This window comes from Notamacropus eugenii, chromosome 3, assembly GCF_028372415.1.
Source record: "Notamacropus eugenii isolate mMacEug1 chromosome 3, mMacEug1.pri_v2, whole genome shotgun sequence".
Lineage (NCBI taxonomy): Eukaryota > Metazoa > Chordata > Mammalia > Diprotodontia > Macropodidae > Notamacropus > Notamacropus eugenii.
In genome coordinates, this window is record NC_092874.1 from 269,727,780 (window position 1) to 269,754,302 (window position 26,523).

At 36.8% G+C, this 26,523-nt stretch overlaps 1 long non-coding RNA gene across 1 annotated transcript in view; it reads right to left on the reverse strand.

Moving 5' to 3' along the window:
- Nucleotides 1-9,608: 9,608 nt before the first annotated feature.
- The window catches only part of LOC140531529 (uncharacterized), a 43,270-nt gene continuing 26,355 nt past the window's right edge, over nucleotides 9,609-26,523 (reverse strand). Inside the window, exons 3-4 of the long non-coding RNA XR_011976354.1 lie at nucleotides 10,969-11,042; nucleotides 9,609-10,615 (exon numbers count right to left, since the gene is read on the reverse strand). This is a non-coding gene — a long non-coding RNA (uncharacterized lncRNA). The remainder of the gene's footprint in view (nucleotides 10,616-10,968; nucleotides 11,043-26,523) is intronic.

The following is a 26,523-nucleotide window of genomic DNA, read 5'->3' on the forward strand; positions in this document are numbered from 1 at the left end:
GGGCAAGTCATTTAACCCCAACTGCTTCATCAAAAATAAAAATAAAAAATAGAGAATATATAAATTTCCATATGGCATATGCAGGAGACAGATCAGCATAGAACAACAACAAAAAAAAACAGAGTCCAAGAAGGGTAAATGTGATGTTGTTTGCCATTGATAAGCACGACAAGAGACCCTTAGAGAGCTGAATCAGTGAGCCAAGAAGGAGTAAAGAGTATCAAGGAGTTGAGGGATTTTCTCAAGCATTTTGTGTCCATGTGGTATATAGAAGATAAGATCAAGGTCTTTTATAACAGAGAGCATTTATTTGCCTTAGAATAAAGCTCTCTCACATGTCCCGAGGGTGAAATTCTGGTGAATTCACAGAAATTTTAGAATCCAGGGTGCTTGGAAGTATAATGCTAAGAGTAAAATTGGAAAGGATGTTCTTGACAGAAGTGTTCCTATGGCAACTGAGAAAGGGAATATTAATCATTGCTGATGAAGCTTCCTCCGTTCTTTGCAAAGGTGGAGGACCACAGGTGTTAAACACTGCATATGCTGCCCTACTCATTTATTGTGTGTGTTAATTTTGTTGAACTATTCCTTTGTTTTCTTCTAATCTTTTATATATACATACATATAAAAGTATGTATATATATAAAAGTACATATTCATTACATATATGAGATGGCTCACTGGGTAGGGGAAGGAAGATATAGTTTTAAATGAAGTTGATGAAAAACAAGAGAGATAAATACACCTTTTTAAAGCAGTACTAGTTACCAGTATCATGGGATCATCAAAGGGGCTTGGCAGGTCTTGCAATCATAGATCTAGATTTTCTAATGGTCATCTGATCCAGCTCCCTTTATTTTACCAAGTAGTATACTGTAGAAGAGAGTTCAATTGACTTGCCCAAGGTCACTATTATTGAGTGTCAGAAGCAGGATATGAATAGAGGTCTTCGTGACTGCAGGACCAGTACTTTATCCACCTCTCTCTGCCATGTTTTCTCAGTCTCTGTTTCAGTCTGTCCATATACAGACATCTGCATGTATATAATTTTATAGTCCACAGAGTGCTCAACATTTTTTGTCACATTTGATCTTCACAAAAGACCCATAAGAACAGAAATATAGATATTATTATATCCATCTTACAGATGTAGAAACTGAAGCCCATGGAATTTTTATGACTTGTCCAAAGTCACACAGAAATTCGTAGAGCCAGGAATCAAAGATTTAGGGTCCTTTCCATAACAACATGGTTGCCTATCTATTGCCACTGATTAAACTCTTTTTTGTACCAGGAACACATGAACATCAAGCAGAGGAGAGCAGAGCCTCTTTGGCTCATTGACAGGATTTCCACATAAATTATCAAAAATATAAAGGTCAATTATAATAAACCAATGCCAAAAAATACATGTGATATTTATCAAATTCATTTTCGAGGAAGGGGGCAGACTTGTGACTTTAGGATATGTTAAACTTAGAGATACAAAGGACATTAAATGCCCTACATCACTCAAACTTCACATTGTAGAGCTAGGGAACTAAGGTGTCTAACCTTAACTTTTGTTAAGTGACTCATCCAAGGTCACACAGACTAGCTGAGCAATGTTTTATCCTAGATTCTCTGGCTGACCCTCAAAATCACTGGTTTGGAAATTTTCTTTACTGATGAAGAAGAAAAACTCCTCTGTAACATATTGTTTCCTAAGACAATTGTCTCCTAAGACAACTCCTAAGAGTTGTCTGGGGCACTGAGTTGTGTTCATGATGGGAAGATGTAGGGGAGATATGCCCTAGAATAAGTCTTAACTTATTCTCCTCAAGACACTTTAATGTGAAACTGAAGGCATTCACTGTATTCTTTTCTATACTTTGTTACAGTCAATGAAAGCTTTAGCAATATCGTGAATATATAATGCTTTCAATTAGGAAAAAAATAGCATTGGCTTGAAAAAAATATATACCTCAATCTTAGCCATGAAAATGCTTAGTTAGCAAACATTTCCCTTTCCTAGTCGGAAAGTGATATTAACAAAATGCAGAGACAGCTGCTTTCAGTAAGCACATTTTCCCCAATCCCAAATGAGACATGTTCTTCCACATCCAAACATCCCCAGTCACATTGTGTCACTTGACTTAGTGTAACATAATGCAGTGTGACTAATGCAGCCTGATGGGGCAGCAGCGTGGAAAAAACATCACCTAGGAAATGTGGATGAAGGGGATGCAATTTTCTGAAAATAAAGATTAAATAAATCAAAGTTCTCAAGGATTTTAATCACAAACTCCCTCAATTTGATGAGTGAAGCTATAAAGGCCATCTTTATGATGGTCCCTAGGTACAGAAGGGACAGGACAGAAATCAGACTTGAAAATGCTCTTAAATAGTTTTAACTCAGCAGTATTTAGTGACTCGACAGTATTTAGCTTTATGGCACATTCTTCTGAAAGTCACAACCTCTTCATTAATCTTTTTTTTTATTATTTATTTATTTTTAGTTTTCAACATCCACCTCCATAATATTTTGAGTTTTCAATTTTCTTCCTCAAGATGGAGTGCAATCTGATATAGGCTCTGTATATACATTCATGTTAAACATATTTTCACACTAGTCATGTTGCAAAGAAGAATTAGAAGCAACCACGTAATTAATCTTACTATTAACTGCCCAGGTGACTACTGAAAGGGCCATCTCAGAATCTTTTATCCTTCAGAATTTCCAGGAATGCACTTGGGAAACCATCACTTTATGATACTATGAGGGATCTGTGATTCCATCAGTGCATACTGAATCTCATCCTCTTAAGTTCATCTCCATGTCTTTCTATAAATATTTATAGCAGCTTTTTTTGGTGACAAAGAATTAGAAATTTAGAGGGTGCCCATCAAATGGAAAATAACTATACAGATTATAGTATACTAATGTAGCAGAATATTATTGTGTGATAAGAAATGATAATGGATACATGACACTTTGCTGAACTGATGCAGATTAAAGTGAATAGAACCAGGAGAATATTACTCTAAAATAACTTTATAAAATTATCAATTTTGAAAGACTTAAGGATTCAGTACTAGGAATGGCGGTACATGCTTGTAATCCCAATTACAGGAGCGCTGATATTATTGAATGTCTAGAGCTCAAGAGTCATGCACTAAGTGTCCATACTAAGCTGACCATTAATATAGCTAACCTTTTGAATTGAGAAGCCACCAGATTGCCTAAAGAGGAGCAAAGTGGCCCAAGTCAGAAACAGAGCTGATCAAAGTTTCCATACTGAAGTAGAACTGGGCCATCGTTCCAGTTTGAACAAGATAAGGAAGGAAGGAAGGAAGGAAGGAAGGAAGGAAGGAAGGAAGGAAGGAAGGAAGGAAGGAAGGAAGGAAGGAAGGAAGGACTTTGATCAATACAATCATCAACCATGATTCCTCAAGATCAATAATGAAGAATGCTACCTACTTCCTCACAGAAATGTGATGGACTAATTATATAGAATCAGAACATGGCAGGACATTGCTATTACAGGAATTTATTTTGATCACTATGAATATTTGTTGTAAATAAATTGGGGGCAATGGAAAGTAAGGAAGTAAGATAAAGAGAAAATATATTTTTATGAATTAAACATATAATTTTAAAATAAAAATCTTACACAGAGGATAGTCCAAAGGATGTCCACTAAAGATTTCTCTCTGTTTCATTCTCTGAAGTTAAGAAAGACAATACTTTAATTCTACTAGTTACACATCAAGCCAAAGTCTTAAACTGTTAGAAAGTCACCTAGAGATCACCAGAGACTCATTTTCTTTAACTATTTTGGATGTTTCCCCTCTTCTCTTGACTATATCTTATACAACTCCTGCCTAAGGATGAACAATTTGAAAGACATTTCAGACATTCTCATAGATATAGAGAGTGGACACTGATCTTCCTTCTCCAAAAACATTTTGTAAAAGAATAAGTAAAGTGCTTTTTAATTACCATATTTTGTTTTTTTATCACTTGCATTCCAGACATATTTTCCCCAGTAAGTTTAAGAGCACTCAGGAGAAGGAAAAACCTTCTTATTGTTAAGAATCAAATCCCCACTTATTCATACTTTAAGAAAAATCAAACCAACAAGTCTCACTACAGTTGCTTTTTATTTTACTTTGCGAATTCCATTTGTTCTACACATCATAAATCAAGGTATAGCATTAAATCCAAATGGAGAAGGGACTAAGTATCTGTTTTATGTACATCTATCCTTTCCAATGTGACTCCAGGTTCCTGGAGGGTGGTACCATATATTATCTTTTATTTGGACCATGCTGATCAGCAGTCAATGTTCCACAAGGATGGAGAATCATAGAAGCTTATGCTTAGAAGAGACCTGAAGAGTCAACAAGTCCAACTTCTCACCCAGTGCAGGAATCCTCATTGCACTTAGATAGTGTAGTACAGAGAGCAAAAGCCCTGAAATTGGGAAGATCTAAGTTCAAATCTTGTCTGTGTAACATTGAGCCTAACCTCTCTTTGCCTCATTTTCATCATCTGTAAAATGGAAGTAATCATAATACCTACCTCACTGAGCTGTTGTGAGGCTCAAAGCACTATGTAAACCTTAAAGTATAATACAAATTCCAGTTGTTTTTTCCTTGTTCATGAAGAGAACCATGACATCAGGGAGGTGATGCCACAACATGCAGGTGAATTGGACTTAAGTGAAGGAGAGCTGTGCAAAGTCACCAGCCTCACACTCTCCTCCAGACCCAGGGCCCTGGATGCAGTGGGAGACCTTCACCTTTTAAACCAAGGTCTTTTACAGGTCCCAATATGACTGAAGCAACACGCATTCAGTGATTAAAGCTAGGTAGGAGAATGCATCTGACTATGGGTCAGAAAATTCCAGGTTTGACTTCTGGCTGGCTTGATCATCAAATTCTAATTATTATAGAAAGGACAGATAAATATTTAGGTTCTTCTTAAATACTTTTAGTGATCAGGAGCTCACCATTTCATATGTCAGCCCATTCTATAACTGGATGACTCTAAATGTAAGATCATTTAGATAACTTCCAGTTGTTCCTAGCTTTGCCTTGGAAAGAACACATAACCAGCCCACGTCCTTTACCATATGTTGTTGTTCAGTCACTTTTCAGTTGTGTCCAACTCTTCATGACCCCAGTTAAGGTTTTTCTTGACAATGATACTGGAGTGGTTTGCCATTTACTTCTCTAGTCCATTTTTCTGATGAGGAAATTGAGGCAAACAGGGTGAAGTGACTTGCCCAGGGTCACATAGCTAGTAAATGTCAGAGGCCAGATTCAGGCCTTCCTGACTTCAAGCCCAGCACTCTATCTACTTAGCTGCTCCAGTCTTCCACGTGACAGACTCTCCAATGTGTTTTCTCTTCTCCTAAGTTAAAGAGTACCTGTTATTTTGAGCATTTCTTATATGACATGATTTCCAGTCCTTTAGTCATCTCTGGATATGCTTTAGTTGGTCAGGGTCCACTAATTAATTAGGTTTCCATTTCAATTACACTAAGAAGTATCAAAGCATTAAGTTATAGAATTTCAGAACTGGAAGGGATCTTTGACATTCTACCCCAAACCGTTAATTGTACAGATGAGTAAACAAGGGTCAAATAACTTTTCAAAGGTAACTCACATACTGGAACAGCCAGTATCAGAGCCCCTGTGCCCTAAATTCCAGGATATGGTCTTTTCTTTAGTCAAAGAATCTGACTCCTGGCTTTTTGCTCTCATTTCTTCTTATCTCCTGTTCCAAATACGTGCTGTCTCCCACTCACACACACCCAAACATTCATGCCACACACATCTCATCACCGAAATTGTTATTTTGTCAAACTCCTAATCTTCTTTTTTTTTATCAAGTTTTCTTTCAAAGCTTCGCACATGCCAACTCTGAGAGATGCATACAACTATGTTGTTTCTGCACTCACTTTGATGGCTAAATGCACATTGATGACAGGAAGCTGGTATGATCCTGCTTCTTTAATTATGGAGGGCAGCAGAATGGCATTTTAAATAGCAGTGTCATTTTCCAGTTGATACATCTACATAATTAAGAAAAATATCTAAACTGATGTGAAACCAAGCTTGTAGCTTGTGGCTTTGTTCCTGTAAAACCAAGGGCCATTTTTGTTTAATTTTTTATCTGACAATCACAAAAGTTTGAATATGAGATATACACATGTAATAAAAATCTTCCTTTTTAACAAATAAATATAATCAAGAAAAAAATTCACATATGACCATATCCAAAAGATATAAAACTCATTCTGCATGTAATCCAGGGGTCAACAAACTATAATTTATAAAATTTAATAAAACTGTAATTACATTTAAAATTAAAAGTGTAAAAACCATTCTTAGATGTTGGTCTGTACAAAAATAGATAGTAGCCCAGATTTAGCCTTTAGGCCATAAATTGCCAACCCCTAAATCCTCTCTGCCAAGACAAAGGAAGTATGCTCCATCATCAGCTTTCCAGAGATCTGATTGGACACTGCATTGATCCGAGCTCATAAATCTTTCAGAGTTCTTTTTTGTAGTTTTGTAGGCACTCTATAAATTGATCTTCTAACTCTGCTTATTTAACTTGACTTACTTTACAAGCTTGCAGTTTGTGCAAGTTCTCCTAGACAACTTTATGCTCGAATCAGCTCAATCTGTTTGAGAGAACTGATTGTTAAACTTTCAGTGTGAGTATTTACACAAGAATAATTAATAAATGCTACTAATAAAAAAAAATGTTACTAGATGACTCAGTGGAACAGAGTGCTGGGCCTAGAGTCAGGAAGATCTGAGTTCTTATTTGACCTCAGACACCTACTAGCTGTGTGACCCTGGGCAAGTCACTTAACTTCTGTTTGCTTTAATACACTGGAGAAGGAAATAGCAAACCACTCCAGTGTCTTTGGCAAGAAAACCACATACAAGATCACAGCCAGACACAACTAAATGAGCAACTACGTACCTTGATTTATTGTTTTGTTGATTTTCCAGACTTTTAAAAGTAATAGTCAAAATGTTAATAATGTAGATTAAACTCAAAAGCAGGTTGTGGGCCGTTTTTAATTTTTTTCCCTAAGATCCAATTATTAAACATTCACCAATATCGTGCTCTAAAGTTTCTATAAATCTATTCCATTACTTCTTATGACATAATGATAGCTGATCGTATTCATATATGGCAACTTGTTCAGATATTCCCCAGAAGATAGGCACCTTCTTTGTTTCCAGTTCTTTGCTAGAACATTTGTACTTGTGTCCTTTCTCTCTTACTTTGAATTTTTTGGGCTACATGACAAGTAATGCTAATGCTGGGTCAAAGGTTATGCTGACTGTTTGTTGATTTGTGGGATATAATGCCAAATTGTTTTCCACAGAAAGACTGAACTAATTCCCAGTTCACCAACAATGCATTACCATGTCTTTCCTCCCACAGCTCTTCCAACAAGTGTAATTTTCCTCCTTTTCAATTTTTTCAGTCTTTCTAATGAGGAAGAATCTCATAGTTACTTTATTTTGCATTTCAATTATTGTTAGTGACTTGGAGCATTTTTCATACATCCTTGTTAGCTTTCATTTCATCTCTTGAAGATTATCTGTTATTATTTTTTGACCACTTGTCTACTGGGGAATGTCTGTTGTTTTCATTTATTTGTATATATTCTTTTTTTCTTATTAAATACATTTTCACTTTAGTCATATTGCATAGAAAACTTAAAATGAATAGGAGAAACCTTGAAAATAAAACATGACACAAGAGAAAATGGTCTACTTCATTCTGCGATCCAATTCCATAGTTCTTTCTCTGAATGTAAACAGCATTTTGCCTCGAGTCCAGTGATAATTTTTTAGGTCCTTGCATCGTGTGAAGGGCTAAGACTACCAGAAGAATTCCTCCCACACTGTGGTTGTTGCTCTGCATCAGGTTCTCCTGATCAGGTTCTGCTCCTTTCACTCATCATAAGTTCATATAGGTACTTCCAGGCCTCTGAAGTCTTCCTGTTCATCATTTCTTATAGCACAATAATATTCCATTACATTCACATACCACAGCTTGTTCAGCCATTCCCCAACTGATGGGCATCACCTCAATTTCTAATTCTTGGCCACCACAAACAGAGCTGCTATAAATATTTTTGTACATGTGGGATTTGTATCAATTCTTAAATATCAGACTTTCATGGTAAAAATTGGCAGTAGAAATTTTTTTCCTCCAGTTAACTGTTTCCCTTCTAATTCTAAATGCATTGATTTTGTTTTACAAAACCTTTTCAATTTTATGTAATTGAACTTGAGCATTTTATCTCTTATGAATTCCTCTATACCTTCTTTGGTCATAAACTCCCCTCTTACTAATGGTTATGAAAGGCATCTCTTTCTCTGCACCATTGCCCCTATCTTTACAGAAATAAGGATCAATGGGTATAGAATATTGCATATAATGTCAGACTTGGTTGAAAAATGGGGTGCTTTTGTTAAACTTTTTTTCCTCTCATTTCTTTTCTACAAGTGATCGATCTTTGGGTAAAGGAGGATAAATATACTTGGAAATAAAAATAACATAAAAATTAAAGCTATCAATAGTTATTTTTGAATGAAAGGTAGACTGATATGGGGGCAGCTAAGTGACTTAGTGGATAGAGTGAATGTTTGCTTTCCTGAGTTCAAATCTGGCCTCAGATACAGACTAGCTGGGTCACCCTGTCCAAGTCACTTAACCTTGGCTGCCTCAGTTTCCTCATCTATAAAATGAACTAGAGAAGAAAATGGCAAATCATTTCAGTATCTTTGCCAAGAGTCATACTGCTAGGCCAATTGAACTCTGGAGTCTTCCTGACTCCAGACCAGGCATTCCATCCACTGCTCCATGTTAGAATATAAGCTCCTTAAGTACAGGAACTCTTTAATTTTTGTCTTTGTATCTCTAGCACTTGACACAATGCTTGGGAAATAGATGGCACTCAAAAGAAACAAGCATTGATTAAGCCCCTACTATTGGCATTGTGCTAAGTTCTGGGAGATACAAAGAAAGACAAAAATGTCTTGCTCTCAAGGATCTCACAGTCTAATTGGGAAGTTTTATTCCATATATTACAATGAATATGAACTTAGCCTTTGAGAGATAGTGAATAATAGAAGGGCCTGGCATACTATGGTCCATGGGGTCACAAAGGGTCAGACATAACTGAATGACTGAAGGACAATAACAAGAAGTTCATGTATTTCTTTGATCACATTTTTATAAACGTCTCCTTTACAATTTCCTATTGATGATGTGTACCAGCCTATTAATAACTGCCACGTGCCTCTTTATGTCCTTTCCATGATCCTCCTTCTCAATTCTTTAGAGACTGGTTTATTCCATGACTTGAGGCATACTAGTACAACAATACTAGAAGAATATCAGTATCAAAAAAATGGGCCTTAGTTTCATGGAAAAGCTTGGGGTTATTAAAAATAACTTTGCAGTTTCCCAAAGGCAATCCAGCCTGCTCTCTTCCAACTAACTTATAGAGCAAGATTTCTTTATTCCCAGTAGAGAGAGAAAAAAAATTAGTAGTCAATATTTCTCTTGGGGTGGAGCTGCATTTTTTTTTTTACAAACCAATTTATTTAAAAACATGCAATGACACTTTTTTCCAATAGTACAAACACTGTCTGAGCAACCAATTACAGAAAAATGACAGAGAAATAAAAATCAATAAGGAAAGTCAACTGGCCTTCAGCACAGTCTAGCCTGCAAAGTGTGGGAGTGGGGGTTGTTATTTTGTTTGCTTTTGTTTTTAGACAAGGGCAAAAACATTTCAGCAACAGTCCAAAAAACGGATCAATAACTTTGAATGATCAATACTCTGATGGCCCCATCCATTCAGGAATTTCCCATCACCTTTTTCTCTCTGTTATCCCAGGTTTATGATGAAACCTGCTTTCCTGTAGCCTTTAATCACTCAGTAATCAATGAAGTATAAGTATTTTTTCTGGTATATTCTTAATTAGCAGAGTTTCTTTTCTATGCATTGCATTTTTGCTTTAACAAGCAGTCCCTATCAATTCCTGACTTAGGAAAGGGATGCTGAGACAAATCAAATTAAAAATGGAACTTCAAGCATCTAATTGTATATCTTAGAGTTTGTGTGTGTGTGTGTGTTTTCTTGCTTCAGTTGCCAACAACCCAAATCCTCCAGACTAAAAATCATTTCTAAATAACTTGGATAGCCCCACATATGGACAGATTTTGAGTTTCCTTGGTTTAGAGACCAAGTAGAAATGATACTTCATTGCTTTCTGCTTTTTCCTGGCTATGAGTTCATGAAATGGGCCTGGCTTTTGGCACGAGTTTCAAAATAGTGAGTAGGGTCATTACCTGCATCATTACAAACTTCTTGTAAAAGGAGAAGAAAGAGAATATTTAAAGAGATCCTCAGTGTTGACATTCATGTCATCAAAGAAGAAGGTAATACTGAGAGGTTAGAGTTCATCCTGGGGCACTTTCAATCATCAGTTACTGTTCTGTTCCAGCCAAATACTTGCAGCACTCTTCAGCTGTCAAAAATGTATTTTGAATAGTGTGATGTAGGAGAGACGTTCAAGAACCCTGTCCCAAAAAAAGGCAACAAGTCAAAATCCATCCAAGTAATCTAGTGAAAGTCATGGGAGGAAGGAAAGGGGAAAGAGAATCATCATTTATATAGTACCCACTAAGCATCAGGCATTCTACTAAGCTTTACAATTTTATTTTCTCTTATTTGATGCTCACAATAACCTTAGACAGGTGCTATTATTTTTTTTAAATCACATTCCTTTTTTTTCTTTTTTTACAAAATGCTTCCATGACCTTTGAGCAGCTGGAATTATCTGCATACATCACACATCATGTTGGAACACTGACCAATAATGTCACAACCATTCCCATTTTACAGTTGAGGAAACAGAAGTTAAGTGACTTACCCTGGGTCACACAGCTACTGTCTGAGGCTGCAGTTGAATTCAGGACTTGCTTCTCTGTCCAATGAACCATCTAACTGCCAAGAAAAGAGTGCAAGAAAGAAACAAGTATTTATTAAACACCTACTATATGAAAAGTATTGTCCTAAGTGCTTTACAGAGGTTATCTCATTTGATCCTCATGACAGCCCTTTGAGGTAAGTGCTAGAGATAACTTTCTTTTATAGCTGAGGAGAAGAGAGATTAAGTTACTTGTCCAGGGTCACACATCTAGTAAGTGTTTGAAACCAGTCTTCTTAACTCCAGGTTCAGCCCTCTCCTCACTACTGACTAATTGTTTACAGGACTGTAGATAAATCTCTTCACATCTCATGTAGGTATGATAACACTTGCACTACTTACGTTAAGGGTAGTTAGAAAAAAAGTGTGTGGTATATTGGAAAGGGCTGTCTAAAAATAGATCAAGTACTGGGTACTCAGTCCTTTGGACTTCCCAAGGTACCATTGGTATGGGCCCTCCCTTCATAGATTACCACCCTTCCGGTCTTAGGAGATGGTCTTCCAGTCTTCACCATTTGGGGGAAAAGATCTGTGATTTCTGTAGTATGGGGAGCTTACAGGGAAGAAAGCCAACTTCTAACTATGTATTTCTAACAAGGCCAACTTCTTGAACTTAGAATCTCTGAGGATAAATAATATAACAGAGTCATATAGCCAGAGTGTGTTAGGAATGGAACTCAAATCCACATCTTTCTGGATTCCAGGTCAGCTCTGTAACCACTACTCCAAAGTAATTAACAAGTCTCTTCACTCTGAATTGGACCAGTCCTCACACAACACACAAGTAGTCAGTCACTGGGTGTGTGCTGCCAGAGTCTTTGTTTTCCTCTCATTGCCTTGGAAAATCAAGTTCAGCTTCATGCCAAGATGAGGCACTAGAGGAGGAAAGCATTTTTATCATCATTACTATTCCTACATAGAGATGGTAGAACTCAGTGGAGAAAGGACCAATATACCACTGGAGAAGTATATAGATGGGATGAATTTATTCTCATTTTGTTCTATATGACATATGCATTTTCATGAATATGTATGAAGTAGAATGGGTAATGGGAGAGATGGTCTTGGAATCAGGAAGAAGAGGGTATAAATTCTGTTAAGTCCCAACCTGATACATACATACAGGTTGTGTTTTCCCAGGCAAGTCTCTCAATGAAACCCTAGACAAGTCTCTAAAACTATGTTGTGTGACAATTACCAGTGAGCAGTGAGGGAAATAGTTCTTCACCAGAGTTTGCTATGTGAGTGGAATCACAAATTTGAACCCATAATATACTCAACAGGGAATCTAGGGGAGAGCTAGTGCCAAGAAATGACTTCAGTGTTGAGTCAATCTTTTGTTGTCATTTATGAGATTTGATTGTGGAGGCTGGGAATGAGCAGAAGAGAGGAGTATGACCTCTGAGACACAGGATATGTCTAACTCTGATGCTTACTATCTCTGTGATCTTTGAATACTCACTTGACCATCTTGAGTCTCAGTTTTCTCATCTATAAAATGAAGGGTAGATGACACATGAACTCCCTTCCAGCTAAAGGTCTATGATCTTACGATCCTATGATGGCATACCCACTGCATAATAACCAGTTTGGTGTGGGAGGTGGGAAGAAACCAGCAAAAAGCAAAAAGAATGAACTCTACAAATTAAAAAAGAAAGTCCATTTACTGAGACAAATCAGCCAATTCAATTGCTTGGTATCTTGTGAACAAAGAAAAAGCAAATCAATTGAATGCACCATCTACTTGTACTGGCATCATGTGGACTTTAGCAGAGTCTGAAGTTAGGGATGGTTGGAAACTACATCAAGAAAATAATTGCCCCAAATCATAAGACCAGTAAGTTTTGGCTCTTGCCTACTGACCCTCACTGCTAAATCAAAATATCTCTGAAACAGGAGCAAGTCTCTCATATTACCTACCACCCGTGGTATGGTGATGGAAAATTGAATCAAACTTGTCAATTCATGCAAAACAAGGAAATTGACTTTTCCAATGACAAATTGCTTCATGGAAGCAATTCCTTACCATTTAATATGAAAGAAATGAAATAGTTGCAAAGTAGTAAACTTATTATTTTTATTGCTACTATTAATTTTCCTTTTTGTAAATTTAGTTCAGGTAGAAATGAACCAAAGACAAGTTATAATCCTATTAATCTTATATATTTAATATGTTTAATTTATATGTATCTTATATACATAAACCTATTAATCTTATATATATTATTAATCTTATATTTAATATTTCTATTAGAGGATCAAATGAGACAATTATGTAAAATGCTTATCAGAACTTAAATCCTTAATTAGCTATTGTTATCATCATCATCATCATCATCATCATCATCATCATCATCATCATCATCATCATCGCCAACATCATTACAAAGATGAATGAGAACTGCTTTCTCTAATTGAGGTTCACTGAAAACATCCCCACTATAATAACTTCAGGAATATAGACCAGCATTAATGGAATGATTCCATCTTATTCTCACAATTATTTTTCTTCTTGCACTTGGTCTCTATATTTTGAAAGCTTTTCATTTCACCAGTCTCAGAGATAAAGAGTATTTGCTATGGTGAAATCTGTTAAAAGCACATTCTTAATTTTTTATGGATCAATGTTATATCTAGAGGCTTGCAGGCAGCAGTTCAGGCTATAATAATCCAACAAAGCTCATTGATTTAGTTCTTCAAAAGTTTTGAGGTCTGTATTACTTATAGTATGAAACTTGACATCTATAAAACGAGAAGATTGGACAAGATGGCCTCTGAACTGCCTGGAAGATTGCAAATTTCTGTGTATAATGCTAGCCACCAAGCTGTATCTTGCTAGAGTATTTGGTAGGTGGGGCATCTAGGTGGCACAGTGGATAGAGTGCCAGACCTGGAGTCAGAAATACTCATCTTTGTGAGTACAAATTTGGCCTACTAGCTGTATAATCTTGGGCAGGATTCCTCAGTTTCCTCATCTGTAAAATGAACTGGAGAAGGAAATGGCAACCCACTCCAGTAGTTTTGCCAAGAAAATCCCAAGTGGGGTCACAGAGAGTCAGCCCCAACTGAAAAATGACTAAACAGCAACAAATTGCCTGCAGTGAAACATTGCCGTGTCTACCTTGTGGGGGAGGGATTAATAATCTACATTAACCACAAAGTGTAGGATCTTTGAGGATAACCTTTATTTCATTTTTGGTTTCAATAACTTGATCCTGAATTGCCATTATAAATCCCTCAGTTTCTATAAAAAATTCTTCATGATTCAGTCATTTGCTTCTTTGTCATAATATTGTTGGCTGAGTCTATGTGAATATTGCCAGAGAAGACTTTGTCATTCTTTATTTTTATCATTGCTATTTACAATCTAAAAGAATTTGCATAGTTTCTTTGGGAAAAAAAGGAGCCATCATTAATTCTCTAGTAATGTGGACCTGGGCTAGTCACAAACTCTTTTGTGCCTCAGTTTCTTCATGTGGCACAGTGGATACAGCAGCAGGCTTGAAGTCAGAAAGAACTAAGTTCAAATATGGTCTCAGACACTTCCTAGCTATGTGACCCTGGGCAAGATACTTAACCCTGTTTGCCTCAGTTTCCTCAGCTATAAATTGATCTGGAGAAGGAAATGGAAAAACCACTCCAGTATCTTTGCCAAGAAAATCCCAAATGGGGTCAACAAGAGTCAGAAATGACTGAACAATTACTGTTCATGGGGAAAATGTAGATAATAATAATGTCTACCTCATAGGGTTGTTGTAAGAATCAAATTTGTTAACATATAAATACTTTGCAAACCTTAAAGTCATATATAAATGCTAGCTAGTATTATCGATGTTATCATTATTTTTAAATACATCTCCAGTAAGCCCAAAGAAAAACCTTCCAGAATGCAGGCGCTGCTCCATTAAATGCCATAGAGACAACAGCCTTCTGCCCTTCTGAATGCATTAGTTTGAATAATTTGTCACTAACTGTGCAATTTCATTGTCAAACTCATGTTCAAATAAGGGGAATGTAACATTGAGACAGCCCAATGCTTTAAAATCAGGAAGCATTCTACCTCTCTAATGTTTAGAATCATCCTTGTCAATCTAAAATTATTTTTCCCCTAAATCATTATTTTAGCTCTAAATAATGAATAGGAATTTCAGCTAAGCATAGAGAAAATCTAGAGATAAGATGCTTTGTATGTTTTGGGCTACACCATAGGCAAGATCTCAACAAATAAGTCCCAAATCTATAATCAACTCAATCTGAGAAGATAATGATTTAGTAATACCTGACTAACCTATGTTCAGCTATCCAGCAATCTCACTTATCCAGAATTCAGCTGAGAGTGAAAAAGTCATTGACCAGGCCTTTGAGTGCCTTAAGCAGATGTCATAAAGTCCATACACTAAAGCAGATGATATTTACTCAAAGAAAGGCAGCCAGGCCCTCCCTTACGATCTTTTTAACTACACTTTACACACATTTCTAACAAACTTGCTAATTTAGTTTCTCATTTTGAGGCAGATTAGATGTAACAAATGAAAACAAAGAAAAAGGGCTGTTGTTTGGAAGAGGGATCAGCCTGCTCTTTGGGCCTTCAGTACAGGACTAGAAGCAATCAGTCAAGTTGCAAAGACACTAGCTATGTGAAATACAGCAAGTCACTTAATCTCCATCACCCTCAATTTCCTCATTTGTAAAATTGGGGCAACAATCACACCTATCTCATACAGTTGTTTCAATGATCAAATGAGGTAATATTTTTAAAGTGTTTGAAAATCTTAAAAGTCTATATAAACATTATCATCATCGTAATCCCAATGGCCTCTACTTAATGCCTGTGTGATCTGGGCAAATCACTTAACCTCTCTGGGCCTCATTTTTTCCATCCACAAAAAGAAGTGGTCAGAATAAATCATCTCAAAAATTTATTCTAGCTCTAAATCCAAAGTAAGCTACTTGTCATAGAATTTTTAAAAGCTAAAGCTAGGAGGAACTAAAGAGGCAGGTCAACCCACTCTTTTACAGCAGAAGAAACAGGTTCAAAAAGCCTTGCCCCAAATAATTCATCTAGTTGATGTCATTGCCAAGACTAGAAAAATATTCTTGATCACCTTTGAACTAAAAAAGAAACAAAATTCACTAAAGGAAAGGTATGAAAATAGGGGATACGTTTCCTAATTTATATTACTATCCCAGAGTCTATGTGTATTCCTGAAAGCATGTGGTTTTTGTAAAATAATGTCAACTCCTCTCCTATAGCTTTTGATTTAAAAGAATACTTTAATTTCTCTGTAAACTACCCACAAAATGCCCACTGACAAAGTCAATCTCAAAGAGGTCATTCCTCCCCTTAAGGCTTAAATAGCATTCATCCCTGAGAAGCCATCAAAAGAAGAAAACTCACTGGGCTCTACCCACCACAGCAAACAGCAATGACAAATTTCATGGGGACACTACATTGATCAGAGTATTCTGGGATAAGCAGAATGAATCTTCATTGGAAAGAATGCCAGCTCCTTCTGGAGCTAATCAAGTCACCAAACTTCAATGCAATCCTGCTTGACAAACACAAGTCCTTTGCACCAATAGATGTTGTCTTCTCTTTTCTGTCCATTCTCATTCACATTACCTAAATGATGCAGAGTCGGGGAGGGGGGGTAAACAACCAAAGAGCATTTTCTCTTGTATCTATTAGCTTTGTCCTGGTTCCTAAGCTTTGTAACTGTCATCTAGCTCAGTTTACCACCAATACAGTGGTACAGCTACTGTCGCAACCCGGCTGTAGTGCAACATGAAGTGAAATGCATTTTCTCTAGGGAAAGAACACTTAAGGGCTCATCACCTAGGGTGCGTTTCTGCCCGGTTGACTGCTTCCTGCCTGGAATTAGAAGCTTCTATGGAGACAAGCAGACAATACCAAAAGGCACAACAAAGCAAGATACAGACTTTAAAATAAATTGGGATGTCAGATTCGCAGGGAACCATTCCTCCAGAATGGCTAAACAAATCATGGATCTGAATGTAATGGGATATTACTGTGCTATAAGAAACAACATATATAATGAATATAGAGAAAGATGAAAAGACTTCTATAAACTTATATACAGTGAAGTCAGCAGAGCCATGAAAACAAAATACTCAGTGATTCAAACAATGTAAATGGGGGAAAAAACTAACCTTCACAAAACAAAATAAAATTACAAAGAACAATCATGGCTTGAAATAAGAGATAGGAAAATATATCGCTACCCCAATCCTTCACAGAAGTAAGAGGGACACAGATAGAGTCTATTTGCATTTATTTTCAGACTTTTTTAAATTGATTAGTTAAGCTGGATTTTTTTTTTCTTTTTTGCCTTTATTATTGTTTTATATAGGATGACTTTGTAAAAGGCGGAAGGAAAAAGAGGGGGATACTGGAGGAAATTATGGTGACGCAGAAAAACAAATGACATCAGTAAAAATCTATTTTAAAAAAAGGTGGATATTGAAAAACTACAAATAACAAATATGGCCCCAGAGAAGTAATATGAGAAAATGTTTCCTACCTCACACTCTTTTGGTCCATGACATACTAGAAAACTATTCAGTTTTCAAGAACTGAGATGAGCTCTATAAGAGGGAGAAAGTATGATGCAGTAGAAAGTGAACCAGGTCTAGAATCAAAAGATCTGAGTTCAAATTCTCCCTCTATCATTCACTGCCTTGACCTAGTCACTTCATTTCTCTAGGCTTTATTTTTCTCATGTAGATAACAAGAAGGTTGGAGTCAGAGCAGTGCCATGACTCTGGAGTCCAAGGTACAAAGTTTTATTCTTGTCTCTGACACTGACTTGTGTGCCTTAGACAAGTTACTAAACCTCCCTAGACCCTGGTTTCCTCATCTATAAAGTGAGTGGATTGATTTATGTTCTTTTGATCCCATTACAGAATACTTTCTAAGGTTTGTATCACTTCTTATTCCCATGAAACTTTAAAGAAGCCAGTTCAACATGACATTTTTACCTGAGTGTCCAGATGAGTAAATGCGTTAATTATTCTTCTGTTCGTATTTTAGTTGCAGTGGTTCAATGTTAGTTGCTTTAAACCATGAAGTTTATTTGGGTTTTGGGGGGGAAGAGTTATTTATTTGTTTCATTTTTTTTAGGTTAAGGAAGACCCAAGCATATAGTTTTTATAGATAGGGAAAGAGACAACAGACTAGAAGTGAATGTAAATTCCTCAGGAATAAGGATTTTTTTCATTCATTGTTTTTATATATTCAGTGCCTAGCACAACGCCTTGAACATAGTGCAATTTTAATAATATATTCTAATATATTGTTTGATGAGTGAGGGAGAGAAAATGATAAATAAAGCAGAGTCTGAGAACAAATATGAAGGAAATGGGAAGGACAAAAGTAGAAGAATTTGATTGAACAAGAAGTAAGGTCATCACTTTGTCTGAGAGAGAAAAGAAAGAGATAATGGATGAAGATAGAAAGAATTTTTAAAGACCTGAGGGAGAGAGCTGATTGAGTTCAGGTTAAAACATTATCTGTTAAGAGTGAAGAGGCAGTGGTGAAATTGGGTATTTGAGGAAGATGGGAAAGGCTGGAAGCAGCTAATCTGGAGAGTAAGGCAGGGAATCAACAAAGATGACTGAAAGTATTTCAAAGCAGCAATTAAGACCTAGCTGAAATTCAGCACTGCGAACCTGAAGTTCATCCAATCTGTAAAGTTTCATTCGTTTCTCCAGAAATAGATTTGGCAGACTGGGAACAGGAGACATGAAAGCAGTTTCACAGGGTCATGGGATTTAGTCAGAAAGGACCTAAGAAATCATCTAATCCAGCTCATTTATTTTATTTCATTTTTTTGCATCTATATTTTTGCAGTGATTAGTCAATAGTTCTCCTTTTCTGCTTTGTCTCTCCCTTGTTTGGATATAAGGATTATATTTGTCTCCTAAAAGGAGTTGGTTGGAGTTCCTTCTGTCTCTACTTCTGAGAATAATTTTATAAAACAGGTCCTAATAGCTCTTTAAATGACAGAATTCACTTGTAAATCCTTTCGGCCAATTTGTTCCCCCCACCTAACTATGATGATCATTTTACGGCTTGCTCAATTTCTTATTAAAGATTTCTATTTGCTGGATAATTCTTTCATTTTACAAATGAGGAAAATGAATCCTCAGGAGGTTCATATCACTTGCTTCTAAGCCACATAGGTAGTAAGTTACAGAGCCAGAATCTCAAATCATGTCTTCTGTGCTGAAAAAGCAGGTCAGGGAAGGTCAAGCGGGAAAAGAGATTCCAGGCTTCTATGGGGAGCCTCAATGAAATGCCTAATACTGAACTCATGCTGAGTAGGGGAATTAGAGTTCTCCTACTAATCTCTGCCTCCTGCTTCTGCTCTTTCACCCTAGGCTAAATAGCTCCACTGGGAACCATTCTCATTAGCTCCCTTTACATTTCTGGAAGAGCAAGGTCCTTTTCTGATAAGGCCTTGGGTCAACCTTTTTTTATTTCACATTTGCAATGATTTTAATAGTCATCCTGCTTACCTCCCAGGGTTGGCTGTTGCAAGGATCAAGTAAGGCCATAGTTGTGGAAAAGCTTTAGGAAATAAAGCTACTGCACAGATATAAAATGTGAATATAAAATCAAGTGATCCTTAAACTCATAATAGGCTCATAATATATAACATATAATGTTGTATATGTTACTGCCTACATAATATCTAAATGCCTATTAAACATTTCTAAATGGATGTCCTGTAAGTATTTTCAAATTCATCATAATCAAGAGAACTCATTATTTTCCCCACCCCCAAACTTACCCCTTTCCTGAATTTCTCTTTTTCTACATAGGGCATCTCTCTCCTTCAGGTGCCCCAAGTTTGCAATTTCATTACCATGCTTAATTAGCAATTCTCCATCTTTTTCCCCTATCAGATCAGCTGCTGAGTAAGGTCACCTTTACCTTCCCAACATCTCATATCCATTTCCTTCTCTCCACTCTTATAGCCACCATTATTTATTGGGTAATACCCTGTTGATTGAACTCCCATGCCTCAAGTCTGTCCCCTTGTCAAATCCTCCAGACAAATATTCCAGTAATATTCCTAAAGCATAGGTCAGTTCATGTGTCTCACCTGCTCAAGAGTATAACTGACTTCCTTTTATCTCTAAGATTTAATGAAAACAATTTTGGCTCTCACTCCCTTTCAAAACCTAGTTCCAACCTACTTTTCCAGTTCTGTTATGTATTATTTATTTCCTTTCTCACCACCTTTATTCCAGCCAGCTTGACCTTGATCTCTTTGTTGTTTCTCATATGTAACATTCTACATCCCATCTTTATGTCTTTACACAAGCTTTCCCCCATACCTGGAATATACTGTCTCCTCAACTCTTAGGATGCCTAGCTTCCTTCACATCTCAACTCAAAAAACTAATCTCCACCTAGCTAGGTGATTACAGTACTAGGCCTGGAGTCAGAAAAACCTGAGTTCAAATTCGCTGTCAGCCATCAATTAGTTGTGTGACCCTGAGCAATTCATTTAACCTCTATCTACCTCAGTTTCCTCAATTGTAAAATGGGTATAATAATAGCACCTACATCCCAGGGTTGTTGTGAGAAAGAAATGAGATATCAATTGTGAAATGCTTAGCACAATGCTTGGCATGTAAGGGGCACTTAATAGATATTTATTTCCTTCCTATGTGAAGCTTTTTCCTCCCATCCCTCCACCCCAGCTGTTAGTTTCTCCAAAGATATTACTTTGGATTTATTTTGTGTATATTTATATGCATACATGTTATCTTTATTTATAAAAGAGAAGCTTCTTGAAGGCAGGAACTATTTCCCTTTTTTGTCTTTGTATCTCCATCACCAGCATGGTACCTGGCACAAGCAGATATTTTATAAATTCTTGCTGGTTGATTTCTGTATTAGGATAGCAATATCTTATGAAAAGATTCTTCTTAAAGAGATTAGATGTTGAAGATTTCCTACTAGATCGACTACTAAGTCAATGTTTACCTCCAAGCAAAGGCAAGGCTAATTATATACCATAGGGCAACAGAGAAATGTTGCTCCATACTTCCTTGCCTATATTTTTCTGAGATTTCCCTCCAACTCTCCCATGACCTTCCAAAATGGGTTGGAATGAGCACTAGATCTAGAGTCAGAAGACTTGGATTCACATTCTTTTTCTAATGTTTACCTTCTCTGTGACCTTGGGCAAATCACTGAGTTGACCTTAGCTTCAGTTTCCTCATCTTTAAAATGAAGGAGTTGGGGTAAATGGCCTCTGAGTTCCCTTCCAACTATGAATCCATAATCCCATGGTTCTGTTCCTTAATAGATCCCAATTTCTTTCTTCATTTCCATCACCCAAACATTGAGGCATACTATCAAAGACCATACTCTGCTATTTGAACATCTCATCTATTCCTGTAGGTTCAATGATCACCCCCATGCAGTTGACTCCTAAATGTACATCTCCAGCCCTACTCTGTCACTGGATTGACATATATCCTTGGGCATCCTATACCCTCTCTACTCCTTGAAATAGGGAAATCTCTTTCCAGACAGAAACTAGTAGAAACTGAGGTAGTGGGGTATAGCCCACTTAGCACTAGATCAATTTTGACTGTTATAAGAGGCAGTGTGAAGTAGTGCACAGAGTAATGAACACAAATCCAGGAAAGCCTAGATTCAAGGACCTCTGCCAGCACATGTTTGCTACATGGCCCTGGCTGAGTCATTTATAACTCTTAGCAATCTCAGCAACTTTCTAAGACCATGAAATGCACAGAAGGTATTGATTAAAAGGGCTCTCCTCTGGCAGAATTTCCTACACTAAGGAAATCAGAGGTCCATCCAGCTAATATTGAAAAAATAAACACCTCTTAAGTCATTCTGTTGTTGAGCATCTCTAATTGTCATGAAATGCTTTCTTATATTGAGTTAGAATTTGCTCCTCTATGCCTTCTAACCCTTTGTCCTAGCTCTTTCTCCAGTGACCAAACAGACTAAATCTAATCCTTCATCCACATAAGACCTGAGCCAATTTAGGGCAGCCAGTTTGCAAGGACCACATGTCATTCATATCTTTGTTAATTCTGTCAGCATGAAGGATTTAAAACTTTCATTGCACATAAACACTAGAGGGAATAAGTTCCCCCCTGGAACCAAGGAGTCAAAAGCATGACCCACAAAACTCCTGAGTATGGCCCAAAGCAGTTTAAAATGTAGTTCCTATCCAATTTTAATGTATTGATGCATTAATAAAAAAGAAATATATAGGCATTCCTCACTCATCAATGTGTGGTTTTTTAAGTCAATAGCACCTTGCAGGGATCCTTATCATACTATAGTGTTCCCCATAATCTATGTTAATTTAATGCCATCATGAAACAATCTGTTTCTATTTTGATGAAAATTTTAGCTGTTGAGAGGAAAGAGGAAATCATTGTTTCCAGGGACAATGAAAAAGGGTTCTGGTTAATGAGACCATAGGAAGGTCATTCCTTCTCCAACTCATTTAAGAGATGAGAAAACTGAGGCTAACAGGGTTAAGTGACTTGCCCAGGTGGGAAGTATCTGAGGCCAGATTTGAATTCAGGAAGATCCTAATTTTTCTAACTTCAGGACTAGCACTCCATCCACTGTGCCACATAGCTGCTCCCCTCATAGGAAGGTACTATTGATGTCATCCAATTTTCCTTCCCTGGGGCAAAGCCCAAACTGCCTCTATCTAGCTATGAATCTGGGGGCAGCTAGGTTTGTTTTTAATATTATAATTATTTTTAAAACTACAGCTAAATATAGGTTCTGGTTCCATTTTTCTGCAGGTTTTGTAAAAGCTTAAGCCTACAAATAAAAAAGGGGATTTTACAAAATGTACTCTATAAATATCAATCAGTGACATGCCAAATGAAGACCAGAACTCTTTCTGTGACCCACAATGCACAGCTATTCAGATGTATAGAGCTTAGATACCCAATGAACAGAATCAATGCACTTAGTGAACACCATGTGCCTGACCCAGGGACTCAGTAAAAAAATAAATAAATTTAAATTTTTAAATGTTAAAAATATCTAAACAAAAGTACCGGTCTCTGAGGCATAGGAAGAGAAATAGCAGGAATTTTCTAGTTGACATGGATTATCATGAGCCCCTACTCACTATCTCACCCCCTCCCACCACCCTATGAAGGCAGTTAATTTTGATATTCTGGTTGGTTGTTTCTCCTTAGATGAGGTAGGTGAAATGCCATCTGAATTCACATTTGGAATAGTTGTAAAACCATGTGTCCTGGGAAACTCCTCAAACACAGTATTGGGATTGCAATTCAGCTACTGTTGGGATGCATGACTTGGTGTGAGTCTCTGCCCATGGGGACAGAGACCAATAGACTACATGTCATAAGAGCAAGTAGCAATGAATTGGGCCTCATTAGTCTGTGTCTAATATATATGGATATCAGTAAGTCAACCAGCAGACTGCCTGAGCTGATCAGATTATCAAGGATAACCACAGAGAAGAACTGGCCCTAGACTAATCTAAGGAGTCTCAAGTGAACGGATGATTCTAAAACAGGGGTTCTGAACCTGGAGCCTGTGAACTTTTTTTTTATTATTTTGATAACTATGCTTCAATAGAATTGGTTTCCTTTGAAACACTATGTATTTTATTTTACACATTTGTTTTATTATTTTGAGAAGGGGTCCAAAGGTTTTACTATATTGCCAGTGGCATCTGTGACACACAAAAATGGTTAAGAACCCCTGCTCTAAGGTATCCACTCCTTATCTCTACTTTCCAAGTGTGAACCCAAGAATCCCAGGATTGGCAAGAGTTTCAGTAGCCATCTCATTCAACCCCTGGCTCCAAATGAATCCCCACTAAAACAGAAGATCTGGGCTAGAAAAACACTCAAAGGCAATACTAGAGTCCAACCTTCTCATTTTAAAGTTGATAAAGTTGGAGCTCAGCAATGTTATGTGCCTTACAGAGGGCCACAAGTGTCAGGAGCATCAGAGAGGCAGGACTTGAGTACAGGTCATCTTATGTCAGAGCCAAAAATCTTTCCATTGTATCAGACTACCCCTCAACTGGTCATCTAGTATCTACCTTAGATTTCTAGACCCAGGAAAACCCACCACATCCCAAAGCAACTCACTCTACTACCTCCCATTAGCCCATTTTAATTATGAAAAGCTCTAATTGTGTGACATTTTTCATGACATCTAGCCCAAATAAATATGTGTCTAAAGTTTCTATCTGTTACTCCAGGTTTAGCTTTATGGAGTAAAGCAGAACAATCCTAATTCCTTTTTTATGTGATCCCCTTCAAATATATGAAAAAAATATCATGCCCCACTCTTGCCCAAACATCTTTCCTGGGATATAATTCTTAAAATATATTCTTTTTTTTCTTGAAGGCAATTGGTATTAAGTGACTTGCTTTGTGTCACACAACTAACTAAAATATGTCTGAGGCTGAATTTGAACTCAGGTCTTCCTGACTCGTGCTCCATCCACTACACCACTTAGCCGCCCGAAGCCCAGAAGTGTTCAAAAGAGACTAATACAAAGTCTTATATTTCAGTTCAAAAATTCAATTTCACCATTACAGGATCACAGAATTTGAGAAATGAGAGGCATCTTGATGGTCATCTACTGTGATGTATACAGTCACTAAGTATTATTAAGTATGTATTATGCATCAAGCATTGATTTAAGTACTGGGGATACAAAAAGAGACAAAAGGCAATAACATGAAGGAACACTCCCTAAATATTCCTCTTAGGGCATCCATGCAGTCTTTGCTAGAAGACCTCCAGGGATAAAGATCCTACCATCTCTCAGGACAAAGACTTTCCATTTTTGGACAGCTTTAACTATTTAGAAGGTTTTCAGGACATCAAACCTAAATTTATCTCTACAAAGCCTATCCACTGCTCCTGATTAAATCTCATTTTCAAATGACAGCCTTTCAAATACTTGAAGACCACTATAATGACCCACCCTCTCCCAAGTCTTCTCTCCAAGTTACATATCCTGAGATCCTCCAGCTAATGTTTATATGACACTAAGAGAAATCACCTTCCCAATAGCTATCTCAATCGACTCCCAGAAATTATTCTTCCAGGAGTTCTTTGAAGCCCAATTTGAGTCAAGAGATAGCTATTTATCTAGACAAGACTGAAAATGCTTTGGAATTAGTCAAGGAAGTAAGGTCTACATCTGACAGGCCTCTACTGAGGAAATATTGCTATGGGGTAAGACACATCAAATCCATTAAAATAGCAAAGTAATTGAGACTACAACTGACCCTTGGTAACTTTGGTTCACATGCTGTCTAATGGTTTGGAATCTCTCTGAATGTTTGCATAAAATCTGTCTGAATTGTCAACTCCAAGTCCATACAAAATGGCTTTGGCTAAATTGACTTTTACGGACTTAAAATGCAAATGGAATTGAACATGAGCTTCTGGCTCCCCAGAAGTCTTTTCATCGAGCAATAAATAAAGTTTTATTTTATTTTTCATAAAGAGGCCTCAGTGGTCATGAAATCCTGCTGTCAATTCCATTAAAAATAAAGCAGCATTTGCAGAAAAGAGCTCAAACGTATTCAAATACAATCCTAGGAAAGATGCTTTGCTCTAAATTTAGACTCTGTAATGAATGAACCTTCTTGCAACCAGCATTTAAATCCCACATGCATATGGTTTGTGATGTAAAGTTTGTTTCTTTGCAGGGAATGGCAAAAGGTCAGCATGACTAATAATTAGAACTGTGAGTCTGAGCAAAGAACACTGTAATTAGTCTTTTTTAAAACAAATAATAAAATGTCAGAAAAAGAGGAAAGAAAATTATGGGCATCAGTAAAACTAGTTTACATATAGACTGGAAAAGTAAGAGTCTCTTAGGCAGATGTATGCATAGGTGACCTTCTGTCATCTCCTGAAATTACAAATATACATAGTAAGAACTGTCTCAATATTCTATCTGAAGGCATAAAGTGTCCTATATTTGAAGATTGATGGGAAAGATGCAAAGTAGCAGAAGCAAATAAACCATGACCTCAAGAACGAATGAAGAGCCTTTCAAGAGAGTGGTGGTATTCTGAAGTAGTTTAACGTCCCTATTCTTTCCTCATTAGGGGCATAATCCATTGGTAGACTTCCTATCTCTTTCTAGATAGGATAAATATCTACAGGCTCATGACTGCTTATATGTAATAGGAAGTAAGAAACGAACAAGACAATCAATAACATTGACCGTTAAGGAAGGGTAGAGTTGACAAAGGCCTCAATTCTCAAATATATAGGGAACTAAGTTAAATTTATAAAAATAAGAGTCATTCCCTAATTGTTAAATAGTCAAAGGACTTGAACAGGTGGTTTTCAGAAGAAAAGAATCCAATCTACATATTGTCATATTTTTTAAATGTTTTAAATAGCTATTGATTAGAGAAATGTATATTAAAATAACTCTGTGGTACCAT